This window comes from Coregonus clupeaformis, chromosome 25, assembly GCF_020615455.1.
Source record: "Coregonus clupeaformis isolate EN_2021a chromosome 25, ASM2061545v1, whole genome shotgun sequence".
NCBI lineage: Eukaryota > Metazoa > Chordata > Actinopteri > Salmoniformes > Salmonidae > Coregonus > Coregonus clupeaformis.
In genome coordinates, this window is record NC_059216.1 from 7,640,809 (window position 1) to 7,659,600 (window position 18,792).

Genomic DNA, 18,792 nt, shown 5'->3' on the forward strand with positions numbered 1-18,792 from the left:
TGCCAGCATCGGTTTGTGGTGGTAAATAGACAGCTACGAAAAATATAGATGAAAACTCTCTTGGTAAATAGTGTGATCTACAGCTTATCATGAGATACTCTACCCCAGGCGAGCAAAACCTCGAGACTTCCTTCGTTTTAGATTTTATGCACCAGTTGTTGTTTACAAATATACACAGACCGCCAACCCTTGTCTTACCAGAGTCAGACGTTCTATCCTGCCGATGTAGCGTATATCCCGCCAGCTGTATTTATCGATGTCGTCGTTCAGCCACGACTTGGTGAAACATAAGATATTACAGTTTTTAATGTCCCGTTGGTAGGATAACCTTAATCTTAGGTCGTCCAATTTATTTTCAAATGATTGAACATTGGCTAATAGGATTGATGGAAGAGCAAATTTACTCGCTCACCATTGGATCCTTACAAGGCACCCCGACCTACGTCCACGATATCTCTGTCTCTTTCTCATGCGAATGACGGGGATGATCTTGTTCCTGTAGTGTTTGTAAACACCCTGGTAGGTTGATTAATAACCTGAACCAGATTACAGGCACTGGTTACAGTAAGAAGCTTCCTCTTGAGCGGACAGCTTGATGAAAACCAGTCAATATTCAGGTCTCCAAGAAAGTAGATCTCTGTTTACATCACATACACTATCAAGCATTTCACACATATTATTTAGATACTGACTGTTTAAGGTAGTTTTGTGAATCATTGAGAACTAGCATTAGCTGGAATTATAATGGAACAGCTAGCATACTGATCTCAAGCCTTATATGGGGCAGCTTTATGTAGGCCCTAACAGTTTGTGGTCACCATTATAGTGCAATTCAGGTATTGTTTAGTGTTGTGTTGTGTAGTGGCTTTGCTGGCATGCATCTAAAAAATAATAAAAAAGGTACCCCATCAAGATCGACATGCTAAAATGGCCACTGAGTATGGAAACCCACTCCATCCATTCTATTGTTTTTTTATGAAGAGTCTCTCCCTCACGCGTATTTGGGTTAAATGAGATTCCCTGTGAGAGCCTTCGTGCCCAAACCCTTGCAGTGTCATAAATGTAAATGATTTAGTGATGTGTCAAGTGTATGTAGACAGAGGGGTATTATATGCCAGCTGAGCCTAAATGCTGCAATTGTGGTGTTGAACATGAAACCGAATTTCGGAAGTGTCCTGCTAGGTTGAAGGAGACGGAGGTGGCAAGAATAAGGGCTGTCCAGAATGTCTCCTAACCGGAGGCATTGAGAAAAGTGGAAGAAAGGAGCTGAATAAATAATGATAGTAGGAGTAGAGACACAAGATGATGTTCCTTGTCAACAGAGGGATAATGACGTTTCATGTTAAGAAGGTGGACTTTGTAGCGTTTATTACTTTGGTTATCAACTGCAAACTTAGAGGAAATCGGAGAAAATAGGCATCATTTTGAGTGCGGCTGTGCATGTTTTTGGGATTCAGGAACTTTTCTGCAGAAGCATTACATGAAATCCTGTCGATGAATGCTCCGTCCTTACAGTCACCTGAGCCTGTGTAGAGATGTGATTTGAATGTGACTGCAGGAGTGGGATGTTTGTAAGATTTATTTTTGTATTTTGTATTATCCCCCCTTCCCGCAATGGAATATATATATATATTTTTGTTTCAATGCCCCGTACAGTAGGTGGCGGCAATACACCAATAGGTGTGGTCTGACATAAAACTTTAAAGAAGAAGAAAAGTAACATTCTTTCATCGTGAACACACCACGTTTGATAGTTCGACATTTCAAGAGGACTCACTTACAGTAAGTAAAAAACGATATCTTAGATTTTTGTGATAGCTATTGTGGTTGCAATGGTGTACACATCACGGTGTTTTGACTGAGCAGAGGACAACAACAATCTCGGGTCAACCAGTCTGGACATGGGCGAGAGGCCGCAGCTTAAACGACTAGTAAATACAGATGACAGCTGGTTAATGCAGTTAGCTAGGTAAATTACTCGATGGCTAGTTTTAGATAGTGATAGCTAGCCAGTGTTTAATCTGAGCCGGATCCCTGCCGGAACAGGAACAGGATCCGGCACCGCGCTTCTTCTTCTTCTTCTTCTTCAATGAGGTTTAACGGCGGTTGGCATCCAATTTGTTGCATTACCGCCACCTATTAGACTGGAGTACAACTCCCTTATCTTTTTCTTGAAAAATAAAATGAAACAAAGCAAATAAATACCCTACTATCTAACACTACACTCACAAATTCAAAATTATTACTTATAATTAACCCCACCCTTCTCCACTATTTAAATATATTCACTCCTACCTCATGCCCTTAACCTGAAATGATGGGACATCACCACTTAACACTCCCTGTAACTCTTCTGATGTCAAGTCTTGCACACCCAAATACCTCTCTGCAGCTGCCACCACAACCTCCATTTTCTTCGACTTGCGTTCCATCCCTGCAGTACAATTAATAACCATTGCTATAAACGCTAAAAATCCAATCTTACTTAACATATATCACTTGCTTGCCTATCCCTCTGTACTGGTACATATCTCCTACTCTCACCACTCCCTTGACCCCTCTTCCTCTACTTTCTTCACTGCCTCCGCATATGACAACTTCTTCTCTACTCTTACCCTGGAAACCTCAACCTGCTTTCCGGTACCTCTCGTGGCATGAAAAATACTTTTCACTGTTTGCAATGTAAAAATTATAATAAAAGCAATCAGAGTTAGGCTAATTCAAGTTGACTCCTCTGTAATTCTCCTGGTTGCCCCCTAAAAAACGTAATGTGAAAACGTGCCTGATAATTGATTCGTGTTTGGCCGGACCGGATTTATGATTTGCCCAACATTGTAGCCTTTACAATATAGACCAACGCGTGGTCATTGCTGTGGTGAGCGAGAGAGAAGCGCGCCTGTATCTCGCACAGAACTAGAATAGGATTCACTTTCTTTGATATCTCCCCTCTCTCTACTCTAATAGACATGAGCCTGCAACTCTCATCTCTCCAGCGTTGCACTTCATCATTTATTTCCTTATAGAATCATAGCAGCGCGAAGGGTTGGAGGCGCCGCAGCAGCACCCCTGATAAATAGAAATACATTTGCCAAAGTTATAGAATTACTGCTGTCTGTTCAGACAGAAATGAAATAACGCCGAATACTACACCAGGAGTAACTTAGCCACAGATGATCAATAGTTTATTTGAAAAAAATTGCCTAGCTGTGGATTGTGTGTAGCCCAATCACGAGGCATGACTACAGTCGGGAACGCGCGGTAAGTCTGTCAGTGAACAACATGCAGCCAAAACGCAAGCGTGTGCGTAGCTATCTAGCTGTTTGTGTTGTTGTTGCTGTTTGCTAAAATTAGTTGGGTAAGTTAGTTGGGTAAGTTCTAGCTGTTTGTGTTGTTGTTGCTGTCTGCTAAAATGAGTTGGGTAAGTTAGTTGGGTAAGTCTATATGCAGCTAGCTAGCTAGCTGCATATAGACTGGATGGAGTCCAATTCCCTAGGAAAACTAGAGCTAGTTTGTAACGGTGATTTAATGTATTTCTACACAGTGATGATCTGCTCTAAATGTAACTTTTGTATTTCTATGATTAGGACAATTCAACCCCATTGCAGATGTTTTAGTTTAAGAGGGATGTAGCTCAGTTGGTAGAGCATGTTGTTTGCAACGCCAGGGTTGTGGGTTCGTTTCCCACGGGGGGACAGTATGAAAAAAATAATAATAATGTATACACTCACTAAATGTAAGTCGCTCTGGATAAGAGCGTCTGCTAAATGACTAAAATGTAAGAGGTCCCACCCACCCTACTCCTGTCACCTGTCAAGGAAGAGCAGCTTCAGCAAACCACAGAGCCACAGGAGGCCTTCATTCACGATGATGAACCATCTGAGAGTGTCTAAACCAGAGGCTGATAGGGACTGGTTTCTCAGGTGTGTTACACACACACACACATGTACACCCTACCCCTCTATCAACTAAAGTCTAGAAATCTATGCCACTACCATTTAATCAGCTACAATATACCTGACAACTTGACAAAATGGTTGTTTTGAGCACCTGGATTTACTGTGTGAGTGGTGACCTGGTTTTCTGGTGTGGGTTCGCTGAGCTATGATTAGGTCAGGGCATGATTCCAATGGGATCTTTACTTTGGCTGTGTCATTATCACCTCAAGCTGTTATCTCTCCTGTTGCCCTTGCAAACATTTCCAAAATTGCTTTCAAGGTCTTTGCACAGGTGGCTGTAACCGGAGGAACCTACCCTGGCCTCTCCCCCATGATCATCATGAACAACATCCTCCTAAATCAGGTACTGTGCACCTTGCCTGTTTTTTCTATATGTGCAGTTAATATCTGCTTAGCTTGTAGTTGAATTGTTTTGTGGATGGGTTTATATTCCTTTAACACAGTGAAGAATTACATCCTCTTTGTCAAGAAGGATATTTTTGCAGTCCATTTCTGTATGATCTAATGGGTAAAATGGTATTATGATGATGCTGATGGATTGATGGATAATCCCCCCCCAAAGCCAAGCCCAGTGCCTCAGCAGTAAAGTCCTGGGGCTTCCCTTCCTTGAAATGCTCCCTCAGGTTGCAGACACCCAAACACAGCTGGCCAGCTCTCAGGAGCTGCCACTGCCTCAGTTCCTAGACATGCCTCACTCCCTGGGAACTGAGGCCGCTTCTCTAATCTCCAATGAATTTGCATCTGTGTCAGAGGTGAGCAGTTGCCAGGGTGACAACGACAGCTGCCAAGATGGCCTCTCCACAGACAACCACAAAGTGAAACGCTTCTGCAACACCTACAACATCCTCAACAACTCTGGATTGCTTGGCATAGCGCTGCGCACCAAGGAGCTGATCAGGCAGAACCGGTGCACCCAGGGCCAGATGCAGCAGCTGCAGGAGCAGACAGATCTGTTTTTGGAGGCCTTGGGCAGTGGTGTCCCCCTGGTCTAGGCTCCAGCAGCAAGACACAGGCTCTGCCAGGGCAGGGGAGGGGCAGTGTCAGGCCATGGATCCACAGGGTATCCTGGCATAAGACACTAGCAGAAGGAGGGGAACGCATCATAAGCACCTGCTGTAAACCAGTACAAATTGAGAAACACACTTAACCTTTGAACCCTTGCCTATAATCAGTGTTCTGTCCAAATAGCAAGTACTGCTTGCAATAGGGATATGGCTTCTAGATGAATACATCTACCAATGCATGAAGCACATGCATGGAATAGATATGGATAAATTGTATAATTAATTCCTCATCCATACCTGTCCAGAACAGTAACTAATCTATTATGAACAATTAAAAAAAAAAAAAAAAAGTATGGCAACAATAGTCATTTTTGGGTCCAAAATGTAAAGATTGTCTAAGTAGACCAGACATTAGAGTTGTGTATATTTTAAATTGCTTTAAAAACATTAACCAATGAGAAGCAATTGGGAAGAGCTATTAAATATTTCATTAGTGATCTTATTTAATCAGACAATATTGTAGCTAGCCTAGCAATATGTCCTCTTCAGTATTTTTCTGTCTACTAGAGCAGCGTTAGATTGTATATTACTCATTGTGATTTTTCAGAGGGCTGTACATACATTTTTGTATTATTATTCTAATGTACATCTAGTGAAATAAGGCCTGGTTGTTGATTATGCTATTTATTTTCAACCTAGCTTTGAATTAGGACAACATCAAGAACTGAGTCGAGTAAAGTTAAACACATAGTTACAATGCACCTTCTATGAATTAAATACATAAAATTGAGTTCCTGTTCAATACAATAAATGATAGCTACTGAAGTGCCTGCACCCTTCTTATCTATGTTATTGAAATAATTACTTGCATAATAGTTTGTAATATATATGACATCATGATATTTAATTCAACATTTTAGGTGAAAAACCCACCAATGGTTGCTGGCTAATAAAAATTTTCATACTGTTTTTCACTCAGATCTGACTGGAGCCAGATGGCTGATGAAAAGTAGCATTGTGTTGATTAGTATCTCTCTTAATCAAACTACTTCTCCACATATTGTGCATAACACACAGAAATATATTTTTAATATTTTAAGTTATTACTAGTCAGCTCGTTTGTAATTTACTAGAATCAGACTCTTTGTGCGAAAGTGTCTTCAGCAAAAGCAGCTTTCTTGTTTTAAAGGACTTTACTCAAACATTAATTTAGGGGGAGGGGTGATGCAGTGCATTTTAGGGCCTTTGTGCTTGATACAATCAAAGTAAAATGTGTTGGAATGTATCGTATTTATTTTCAAATGCTATTAGAAACTACTTCTTATTCTAAGATTATATTTTAAATGTGTTTTCTTAATGCTTGAATGCAAGTTCCATGTATGATTTTCATTGTTTTTCTTTCTTTGTGTATTGGCCAATTATTTTATATTGCCTGTAAAATGCTCTTAGTTCTTCAACTTTAACAAGAAGAGAAACTTAAAACTACTGCCAAATGTCAGTCATACATGGGTATGTCCCTTGAATTACAAAATCCTAAAATGTAATGCTCTTATGGGTTTGTCCAGTGTGATTAGAATGATATTAGTTACAGTAGCTCTTACTTGACTGTAAATCTATTTACTAGAATGTAGCATTTGCTGATAAAGTATGTTTGTCTTACAAGTGATGTGGGTACTAATAATTAATTCATCAATGTTACAATGACTCTAAAAGGTTTAGGTACAAGCAACACTTTGATTGGCTCTTTAATAGTAATACAGTAACTAGCTTTGTTTGTGTGTATATAGTGTGTTTTTGTTGCAAGACATCAGCGATTTGGAAGTATTGATTCGTTATCAAAATTGGTATGACAAAATACTGCAATCAGCAGTACAAAGTAAATGTAATTATTTGCTACATTAGCATATAGCTTTGGAGAATGGCACAAAGACATGCTGTTATTTTACTCATCATTTACTGAAGTGCACTTTTGTACTTTTTAAAACAAAGATAATTTGCATTGACATGGTTGCTTAATAAACAAAGTGGTTTAGAAATTCATTTACACTCTGTTGCTGTAGTGTTTTTGTGAGCTCACCCAGTCTGAGCCAGGAAAGACCACTGCCATATCAAACAGTTTTATTGGTATAACAGGAATAGACAATGGACAATAGTTATACAATAGGGCCTCCTGTAGCTCAGTTGGTAGAGCATGGCGCTTGCAACGCCAGGGTTGTGGGTTCGATTCCCACGGGGGGCCAGTATGGAAAATGTATGCACTCACTAACTGTAAGTCGCTCTGGATAAGAGCGTCTGCTAAAATGACGTAAAAAGCAGTTTGTTTTTTTACTAAGAGAAGTCCTTTGGCACAGTTCAGATGGAACCTAATACCAGAAATATTCATGACAGTTAGTGATGGGCTGTAAAATGTTATCTCTTGCTCAAAAAATGTGCAAACAAGTGTCCAGGCTTATTGTAGGATCCAACCATGAACAAATCCATACTGTGTATGGTTCAACATCTTTGGGGTCACTTGTAGACATAGAACAAAAATGTACATTATAGTTTGGCACATCAGAAACCTCAAATGTTTTGGGGGGAAATTTACAAAATAAAATCAGTTTGGTAATGTTGACAACATCTTCCCCCCATTCTGTGTAGGTCCCAACATCTGCCATAATCAAATAAAAATAGTATTTGTCGCATGCTTCGTAATCAACAGGTGTAGACTAACAGTGAAATGCTTACTCACGGGCCCTTCCCAACAATGCAGAGAGAAAAAATATATATAATAATAATAACACGAGGAATAAATACACAATGAGTAACGATAACTTGTCTATATACACAGGGTGCCAGTACCAAGTTGATGTGCAGGGGTACAAGGTAATTTAGGTAGATATGTGCATATAGGTAGCGATAACGTGACTAGGCAACAGGAGAGATAGTAAACAGTAGCAGCAGCGTATGTGATGAGTCAAAAGAGAAAAAAAGAGTCAATGCAGCTAGTCCGGGTAGCTATATGGTTAACAATTTAACTAACTATTTAGCAGTCTTATGGCTTGGGGGTAGAAGCTGTTCAGGGTCCTGTTGGTTCCAGACTTGCATCGGTACTGCTTTCCATGCGGTAGCAAAGAGAACAGCAGTCTATGACTTGGGTGTCTGGAGTATGGTATAGAGGTCCTGGATGGCAGGGAGCTCGGCCCCAGTGATGTACTGGTCCGTACGCACTACCCTCTGTAGCACCTAGCGGTCGGATGCCAAGCATTTGCAATACTAAGCGGTGATGCAGCCAGTCAAGATGCTCTCAATGCTGCATCTGTAGAACTTTTTGAGGATCTGAGGGCCAATGCTGAATCTTTTCAGCCTCCTGAGGGGGAAGAAGCGTTGTCGTGCCTTCACGACTGTTGGTTTGTGTGGACCATGATAATTCCTTAATAATGTGGACACAGAGGAACTTGAAGCTCTCGAACTGCTCCACTACAGCCCCGTCGATGTGGATGGGGGCGTGCTCGGCCCTCCGCTTCCTGTAGTCCACGATCAGCTCTTTTGTCTTGCTGAGGTTGAGGTTGTTGTCCTGGCACCACACTGCCTGATTGTTTTCAGTCATCAGGCCAACCACTGCTGTGTCATCAGCAAACTTAATGGTGTTGGGGTCATGTGCGACCATGCAGTCGTGGGTGAACGGGGAGTACAGGAGGGGCCCCCGTGTTGAGGGTCAGCGTGGCGGATGTGTTGTTGCCAACCCTCACCACTCATTAATACTGATGTGTTTTCCTGAATGTCTAAATGCTTGGAACATCATACCTGTGCATATCAGCTACTGACTCTAAATCTCAAGATACCTTATTTTAAATGTTCTAGCATTTCGTGTTAAAACCACTATCCAGCAACATATTGCTACAAAATACGCTCAGGAAAGATACAGTGGGGGAAAAAAGTATTTAGTCAGCCACCAATTGTGCAAGTTCTCCCACTTAAAAAGATGAGAGAGGCCTGTAATTTTCATCATAGGTACACGTCAACTATGACGGTCAAAATGAAAAAAAAAAGTCCAGAAAATCACATTGTAGGATTTTTAATGAATTTATTTGCAAATTATGGTGGAAAATAAGTATTTGGTCAATAACAAAAGTTTCTCAATATTTTGTTATATACCCTTTGTTGGCAATGACACAGGTCAAAGGTTTTCTGTAAGTCTTCACAAGGTTTTCACACACTGTTGCTGGTATGTTGGCCCATTCCTCCATGCAGATCTCCTCTAGAGCAGTGATGTTTTGGGGCTGTCGCTGGGCAACACAGACTTTCAACTCCCTCCAAAGATTTTCTATGGGGTTGAGATCTGGAGACTGGCTAGGCCACTCCAGGACCTTGAAATGCTTCTTACGAAGCCACTCCTTCGTTGCCCGGGCGGTGTGTTTGGGATCATTGTCATGCTGAAAGACCCAGCCACGTTTCATCTTCAATGCCCTTGCTGATGGAAGGAGGTTTTCACTCAAAATCTCACGATACATGGCCCCATTCATTCTTTCCTTTACACGGATCAGTCGTCCTGGTCCCTTTGCAGAAAAACAGCCCCAAAGCATGATGTTTCCACCCCCATGCTTCACAGTAGGTATGGTGTTCTTTGGATGCAACTCAGCATTCTTTGTCCTCCAAACACGACGAGTTGAGTTTTTACCAAAAAGTTCTATTTTGGTTTCATCTGACCATATGACATTCTCCCAATCCTCTTCTGGATCATCCAAATGCACTCTAGCAAACTTTATTTATTTCATCACATTCCCAGTGGGTCAGAAGTTTACATACACTCAATTAGTATTTGGTAGCATTGCCTTTACATTGTTTAACTTGGGTCAAATGTTTCGGGTAGCCTTCCACAACAAGTTGGGTGAATTTTGGCCCATTACTCTTGACAGTGCTGGTGTAACTGAGTCAGGTTTGTAGGCCTCCTTGCTCACACGCTTTTTCAGTTTTCAGTTCTGCCCACACATTTTCTATAGGATTGAGGTCAGGGCTTTGTGATGGCCACTCCAATACCTTGACTTCGTTGTCCTTAAGCCATTTTGCCACAACTTTGGGAGTATGCTTTGGGTCATTGTCCATTTGGAAGACTCATTTGCGACCAAGCTTTAACTTCCTGACTGATGTCTTGAGATGTTGCTTCAATATATCCACATAAATGTCCTTCCTTATGATGCCAACTATTTTGTGAAGTGCACCAGTCCCTCCTGCAGCAAAGCACCCCCACAGCATAATGCTGCCACCCCCGTGCTTCACAGTTGGAATGGTGTTCTTCGGCTTGCAAGCATTCCCCTTTTTCCTCCAAACATAACAATGGTCATTATGGCCAAACAGTTCTATTTTTGTTTCATCAGACCAGAGGACATTTCTCAAAAAAGTACGATCTTTGTCCCCATGTGCAGTTGCAAACCGTAGTCTGGGTTTTTTAATGGCAGTTTTGGAGCAGTGGCTTCTTCCTTGCTGAGCGGCCTTTCAGGTTATGTCGATATAGGACTCGTTTTACTGTGGATATAGATACTTTTGTACCCGTTTCCTCCAGCATCTTTATTTACATTTAAGTCATTTAGCAGACGCTCTTATCCAGAGCGACTTACAAATTGGTGCATTCAACTTAGGATAGCCAGTGGGGGACAACCACCTTTTTTTTTATAGGGGTGGTGGGGGGGGGGGGGTAGAAGGATTACTGTTATACTATTCCAGGTATTCCTTCAAGAGGTAGGGTTTCAAGTGTCTCCGGAAGGTGGTCAGTCACTCCGCTGTCCTGGCGTCGTGGGGGAGCTTGTTCCACCATTGGGGTGCCAGAGCAGCGAATAGCTTTGACTGGGCTGAGCGGGAACTGTGCTTCCGTAGAGGTAGGGGGGCTAGCAGGCCAGAGGTGGATGAACGTAGTGCCCTCGTTTGGGTGTAGGGTCTGATCAGAGCCTGAAGGTAAGGAGGTGCCGTTCCCCTCACAGCTCCGTAGGCAAGCACCATGGTTTTGTAGTAGATGCGAGCTTCAACTGGAAGCCAGTGGAGTGTGCGGAGGAGCGGGGTGACATGAGAGAACTTGGGGAGGTTGAACACCAGACGGGCTACAGCGTTCTGGATACGTTGTAGGGGTTTAATGGCACAGGCAGGGAGCCCAGCCAACAGAGAGTTGCAGTAATCCAGACGGGAGATGACAAGTGCCTGGATTTGGACCTGTGCCACTTTCTGTGTAAGGTAGGGTCGTACTCTGTGAATGTTGTAGAGCATTAACCTGCAGGATCGGGTCACCGCTTTGATGTTAGCGGAGAACGACAGGGTGTTGTCCAGGGTCACGCCAAGGTTCCTTGCACTCTGGGAGGACACAATGGAGTTGGCAACCGTGATGGCGAGATCATGGAACGGGCAGTCCTTCCCCGGGAGGAAGAGCAGCTCCGTCTTGCCGAGGTTCAGCTTGAGGTGGTGATCCGACATCCACACTGATATGTCCGCCAGACATGCAGAGATGTGATTCGCCACCTGGTTATCAGAAGGGCGAAAGGAGAAAATTAATTGTGTGTCGTCTGCGTAGCAATGACAGGAGAGACCATATGAGGATATGACAGAGCCAAGTGACTTGGTGTATAGAGAGAATAGGAGAGGGCCTAGAACTGAGCCCTGGGGGACCTGTCAGGTAGGACGCAATCCAAGAGTGAGCAGCGCCGGAGATGCCCAACTCGGAGAGGGTGGAGAGGAGGATCTGATGGTTCACAGTATCAAAGGCAGCAGATAGGTCTAGTACAGGGGTGTCAAACGTACGGCCCGCGGGCCGGATCAGGCCCGCAAACGGGTTTAATCCGGGCCGCGAGATGATTTTGAAAAAAAATATATATATAATAATAATTTAAGTATAAAAATGCGCTGCAATTTTTCAATAAAATAAACTGCTGTTCCAATTGCGTCCACTGGATGTCGCAATAGCAATTGTGTTAAGCAAGCAAACTGTTTATACCGGGGCAGAGCAAGTAGGTCAAGCACGTGCAGCCAATGAGCTACTTTGTTTTGCCCGCTATATTTATTACGGCTTCTACTTTTAACATTATGTGCTTTGGCACCCTCATTGCCCCAATATGTCTCTGTCAAAAAAGAGAAAAGTGGACGCAGAGTGCAGAGTGTTCCAAGAAAAATGGTCATCCTATTTAATCACGGAATTGAATGGGAAAGCTGTATGTTTGGTGTGTTCAGAGCATGTTGCAGTGCTGAAAGAATATAACCTTCGTCGCCACTATGTGAGTCTTCGTGCCGACAAATATGACAACTTTCAAGGACAGCGGAGATGAGAGAAGGTGAATGAACTGTTGGCGGGTCTGAAGAAACAGCAGTCTGTGTTTACTCACAGCCGAGACATCAGTGACGCTGCAGTGAAAGCTAGCTACCTCATTGCTAATGAAATCGCAGTGGCTTCAAAACCATTTAGTGAGGGTGAATTTGTAAAAACATGCATGATGAAGGCAGCGGAGATTGTGTGCCCTGAAAAGCGGCAGGCTTTTGCAAATATCAGCCTGAAAAGAAACACAGTTGCAGACAGGATTTCCGATCTTTCAGTGGATTTGGACAGCCAGTTGAAGCATTACAGATGTTGCACAACTGGCAATTTTTTCATCCTCGGAGTTGATGACACATTGACTGTCACCGAGGAGTTCGTGGAGTTGGTGCCGATGACAGATACAACGACAGCAGCTGATATTTTTACCGCACTGGTCGGCGCGCTGGACAGGGTCTGAGTGGACTGGTCCCGCGCTGTCAGCCTGGCTACAGATGGTGCGCCCTCAATGATCGGGAAAAAAGCAGGCGTTGTGACAAAGTTCGGAGAGAAAGTGCAATCTTCAAATGGAGGACGTGATTTTTTGACTTTTCACTGTATTTTGCACCAGGAGGCTTTGTGTTGCAAGTCATTAAAGATGGATAACGTCATGAAGGTGGTCATCCAAACTGTTAATTTCATCCGATCCAGAAGCCTAAATCACCGTCAGTTTGACAGCCTTTTCAGAGAGAAAGACCACATCTATGGCCTGCCATACCACACTGAGGTAAGATGGTTAAGCCGAGGTGCTGTGCTGAGGCGTTTCTTTGATTTACGAGAAGAAATTGAACAGTTCATGGAAGAAAAGGGCAAACCAGTGTTAGAATTTCATTCCGCAGAATGGATGCCGGACCTTGCATTTATGGTGGATGTTACAGAGCACCTGAATAACTTGAACAAACAGCTGCAAGGGCGCAACAAAGTTGTCACGCAGTATTATGACAGCATACGTTCTTTCAAGTTGAAGCTGTCATTGTGGGAGACGCAACTTGCCGGTGGTGATGCAGCTCACTTCCCCTGTCTGAAAAATGTGTGCGCGACCCAACATGTGGCAGACATGAAGCGGTTCAAAGATAAAATAACTGGACTGTTACGGGAGTTTGAGCAACGCTTTCAGATTTATGTTTATATGTTTTTATGTTGATGTGCTATTGTTTTTAATTGATTTTATTTTATTTGTATATTTAACCTATTCTTGACTCTGTGGTTCTTGCACTTGTTTGGGGAACAGGATTTCATTATTTGTATCTACATTTCTGCCTGAGAAATGACACCCTGATATAGTTCTGTGATCTGTGAAACAGTTCTGTTAATCACTGAGGCATTGTGTGTTTGTGTGTTCTTTTTCTTTAGAATTTTCAAATAAACTTGACGTGTTTTATGATTAATAGTGATGTTGTGCTTGTACTATTTTGGACACACTGTCCTCAGGCTCCAGCTTTATGTTGTATGTTGATCGTATTAAAACAAAGAAAACAATCTGAAGTTGTTGTTTTTAAGTTATATATACCATGATTTTTCCAGTCCGGCCCACTTGGGAATAGATTTTCCTCCATGTGGCCCCTGAGCTAAAATGAGTTTGACACCCCTGGTCTAGAAGGATAAGAGCAGAGAGAAAGTTAGCTTTAGCAGTGCAGAGAGCCTCCGTGACACAGAGAAGAGCAGTCTCAGTTGAATGACCAGTCTTGAAACCTGACTGGATTGGATCAAAAAGGTCATTCTGAGAGAGATAGCAGGAGAGTTGGCTAGAGATGGCACGCTCAAGAGTTTGAGAGAAAAGAAAGAAGAGATACTGGTCTGTAGTTGTTGACATCATCGGAGGGATCGAGTGTAGGATTTGAGGAGGGGTGCAACTCTCGCTCTCTTGAAGACTAAAGGGACATAGCCAGCGGTCAAGGATGAGTTGATGAGCGAGGTGAGGTAAGGGAGAAGGTCTCCGGAAATGGTCTGGAGAAGAGAGGAGGGGATAGTGTCAAGCGGCATGTTGTTGGGCGGCCAGCCGTCACAAGTTTTCATCTGGAGAGAGAGGGGCGAAAGAAGTCAAAGCATAGGGTAGGGCAGTGTGAGCAGGACCAGCGGTGTCATTTGACTTAATAAATGAGGATCGGATGTCAACCTTCTTTTCAAAATGGTTGATGAAGTCATCCACAGAGAGGGAGGAGGGAGGGGGAGGAGGATTCAGTAGGGAGGAGAAGGTGGCAAAGAGCTTCCTAGGGTTAGATGCAGAGGCTTGAAATTTAGAGTGGTAGAAAGTGGCTTTAGCAGCAGAAACAGAGGAAGAAAATGTATAGAGGAGGGAGTGAAAAGATGACAGGTCCGCAGGGAGTCTAGTTTTCCTCAATTTCCGCTCGGCTGCCTGGAGCCCTGTTCTGTGAGCTCACAATGAGTCGTCAAGCCACGGAGCAGGAGGGGAGGACCGAGCCGGCCGGGAGGATAGGGGACATAGAGTCAAAAGATGCAGAAAGGGAGGAGAGGAGGGTTGAGGCACATTACCATCTGAGTAGGGGCAAAGTGAGTAGTGTTGGAGGAGAGCGAGAGAGAAAAGGATACAAAGTAGTGGTCGGAGACTTGGAGGGGAGTTGCAGTGAGATTAGTAGAAGAACAGCATCTAGTAAAGATGAGGTCAAGCGTATTGCCTGCCTTGTGAGTAGGGGGGGACGGTGAGAGGGTGAGGTCAAAAGAGGAAAGGAGTGGAAAGAAAGAGGCAGAGAGAAATAAGTCAAAGGCAGACGTAGGGAGGTTAAAGTCACCCAGAACTGTGAGGGGTGAGCCATCCTCAGGAAAGGAACTTGTCAAGCTCATTGATGAACTCTCCAAGAGAACCTGGAGGGCAATAAATTATAAGGATGTTATGCTTGAATGGGCTAGTGACTGTGACAGCATGGAATTCAAATGAGGAGATAGACAGATGGGTCAGGGGGAAAAGAGAGAATGTCCACTTGGGAGAGATGAGGATTCCTGTGCCACCGCCGCGCTGACCAGATGCTCTTGGGGTATGCGAGAACACATGATCAGACGAGGAAAGAGCAGTAGGAGTAGTAGTATTTTCTGTGGTAATCCATGTTTCCGTCAGCACCAAGAAGTCGAGGGACTGGAGGGTAGCATAGGCTGAGATGAACTCTGCCTTGTTGGCCGCAGAACGGCAGTTCCAGAGGCTGCCGGAGACCTGGAACTCCACGTGGGTCGTGCGCGCAGGGACCACCAGATTAGAGTGGCAGCAGCCATGCGGTGTGAAGCGTTTGTATGGACTGTGCAGAGAGGAGAGAACAGGGATAGACAGACACATAATTGACAGGCTACAGAAAAGGCTACAATAATACAAAAGAGATCGGAATAAAATTAACTAAACATCTGGGGAAGCGAGAGAGCGGGGCCTCCCTCACTTACCTTTCACTGAAACACTCAAATAAAACTCCCAACTTACACTTTAGAAATTATAATTGTTGTAAACTACAGCGGTTCAATGTTTTCTAGGAATAGACTCTAACTTCGTTTATTCAGCTAGCTAATTTGGTACAGTATTCTTCCGTGAAAACCGCCCAGGGCACCGTATCCTATGACGCCATAGTTAACTAGCATGCTAGCATCCAATAACACACGGTTTAGCACCAATACTTGGTTACAACAAACTACCAATAGTGTGTTAACACACTAAACAGATCCTTCGTGTCCGTGTCTAGTTCCTTTCATAATGCAGAAATAATTAAACGTTGGCTAGCTAGCACAAAGTCAGTCATGCTAGCTACACATCTCGAATGTTCAGAAAGTGAAGTTTTACGTTGCAAAATTCTCATTGACTAAAATTATATTGTATTTAGACGCTACAGTACTGCTAGCTGGTAGTGTTGGCTAGCTAGCAATGGCTGCGCTGTTGACTTTGTTTGAAAAACGGCGTCGCTGCGAACGAATGTAGCTGGCTAGCTAACCTCGATAGTTTCTCTATACTACACCTTTATCTTTGATACAAAGACAACTATGTAGCTAGCTAACATTACACTAATCAAATCGTTCCATTGTAATGTAATGTGTGTCATATTATCTGCGGAGCGAAGTACAACATGACTACTCACTCCAACTCCAACCCCCTCAGTCTTCACTAGGTCCTTTGCTGTTGTTCTGGGATTGATTTTAACTTTTCGCACCAAAGTACATTCATCTCTAGGAGACAGAACGCGTCTCCTTCATGAGCGGTATGACGGCTGCGTGGTCCCATGGTGTTTATACTTGCGTACTATTGTTTGTACAGATGAACGTAGTACCTTCAGGCGTTTGGAAATTGCTCCCAAGGATGAACCAAACTTGTGGAGGTCTATCAGGTCTTGGCTGATTTCTTTTGATTTTCCCATGATGTCAAGCAAAGAGGCACTGAGTTTGAAGGTAGGCCTTGAAATACATCCACAGGTACACCTCCAATTGACTCAAATGATGTCAATTAGCCTATCAGAAGCTTCTAAAGCCATGACATCATTTTCTGGAATTTTCCAAGCTGTTTAAAGGCACAGTCAACTTAGTGTATGTAAACTTTTGACCCACTGGAATTGTGATACAGTGAATTTTAAGTGAAAAATTACTTGTGTCATGCACAAAGTAGATGTCCTAACCGACTTGCCAAAACTATAGTTTGTTAACAAGACATTTGTGGAGTAGTTTTAATGACTCCAACCTAAGTGTATGTAAACTTCCGACTTCAACTGTATGTGTGGGCATGTATCTATCATGGAAACAGTATTATGTTTGTTCTGGGCTCCCCTCATTTGACATACATTGGCAAACTATCCTCCGGACAAGCCGCACAAGGAAACATCATGATGAGTCTATGTGAACCACTGGGGATAGTTGATGTGAACAATGTCCAGGTTTTCTCTACCCTGGTGAACCTCAGTCATGTCTATGGTGGTGGGTAGCGATGTCTCCTGGAAAGGCCTCCACTGTCTGTACTGGCAGGAAGAGCCCCAGTGCCCAGTGGGAGCCAAACACATCACTCAGGTTGTCCCTCCAGGAGCAGCGGCTCTCCACCAGCTGGCCTCATTTAATCTGGCAGTAGGTCTGCCCCTGCGCCACCAGCAGCACCTGCTGACAGCAGAACCATGCACACACCAGGCCGATGCCCAGCCACACGTACAGAATCAGCACCAGGAAGAACTGCAGACCTGAGATAACTCCTGATGGGAAGGGGGTTGGTGAAGAAAGAAGAGCAGTTCATAAACTGAATATCCTTAACATAAATGTAAAAGTGATGTATGGTAAACCCACCTAGGAAGAAGTAGCCAAAAAAAAGGATTTTCCTTTACTATGTTATGTTTACCCCTGAGTCCAGGTTGCACCTGTTAGTGTGGATGCGGCCATCAGGATAAATAGAAGATAACCTAACCTTATGGTGGCATGTGCTGTCAAAGCATTTTGTTGGCAATACTGCATTTAAATGGCCACGATATTATGTGATCTGCTCTCTGTTCTCGACATAAGTCATTGTCACATGGTGTTTCTGTCAATGTAACCTTTGACAATATTTGACATAGCTTTCTAATGTGACTGGACATCTTTAGCCTACTAGGCTACACATTGACAGCGCAGATCTGTCACAAAAATAATTATCCAGTAGATGGCGATGATGCTTCTTCAATGATTATTCAACTTCCCCGAGTTTGACAGTGGTCTAAGCATGAAACGATGCATGTAAAACGTTAACTTTCCAAACATACATACAGACCGTAGCTTTAGCTTATAATTGTAGGCTACACTAATAGGATATGGCTCCATATTAATTAAAACCGACTTCTTAAATACAGGCCAATGTCATATCATATTAAAACGTGTAGGCTAATAGACCCGCTATTGCACAATTTCATTAAGGTGTGAAAAAAGTGGACAGTCATAGCCTATAATATTGAATATACCTCCATGTAGAAATGCAATCAAAACAATTAAAGTATATGCTAAACCACGTCCGTTCCCTTATCTTGTCCAGGTGTCTAATTTACAGACGGCCCCTGAACAGGGGGGAGTTGTCTCTATATTTAGAAGAGTTCAGACCACTCTAGCGACACATTTTCAAAAAACCGACTAGCGACAAATCTAGCGACTTTTTCTGGTGTTATTGGAGACTTTTGGATACTCTGACGTGAAAGCACGTATCGTTGTTACTCCTCTCAACGAGCAGCGTGTGCTTTGTTACCACAGTCCCAAAGCGCTCACAGGCGGCCCAGTCCTCGCGCAGCAGTCCCTCCCAGCTGCAGTCAGAGCAGGTGATGTTCACCGCTCCTTATCCAGACTGCAAAGGAATCGCACATGCCGGAAGCCGCCTGCTGGCTGATCCCGCCCTGGCTTACATTCAGGGCGGGATGTAAATGTGGGGTGTTTTTTACTCACCTTTTGTCTCTCCCACAACGTTATTCCTCTCTCCTACAGCATCCATCACAATTACATGCACATGGCCAATTATGCAAATTAGGTGATGACATCATTTAGCGACTTTTAGGACAGCCAATAGCTACTTTCCTTACTGCTGATTTGTCAACACTGG

The 18,792-nt window shown here is 43.3% G+C and overlaps 1 long non-coding RNA gene across 3 annotated transcripts; it reads left to right on the forward strand.

Annotated features, from left to right (window-relative positions):
* The first annotated feature begins 1,716 nt into the window (after nucleotides 1–1,716).
* On the forward strand, nucleotides 1,717–7,000 carry LOC121539300. 3 transcript variants are annotated; one of them, XR_005995343.2, is made up of 4 exons: nucleotides 1,717–1,782; nucleotides 3,816–3,920; nucleotides 4,216–4,299; nucleotides 4,707–7,000. It is a non-coding gene; the product is annotated as an uncharacterized LOC121539300 (long non-coding RNA). The 3 variants fall into 3 exon arrangements; XR_005995346.2 differs by lacking the exon at nucleotides 1,717–1,782 and adding an exon at nucleotides 2,666–3,258; XR_005995344.2 differs by lacking the exon at nucleotides 1,717–1,782 and adding an exon at nucleotides 3,273–3,355.
* Nucleotides 7,001–18,792: the final 11,792 nt, after the last annotated feature.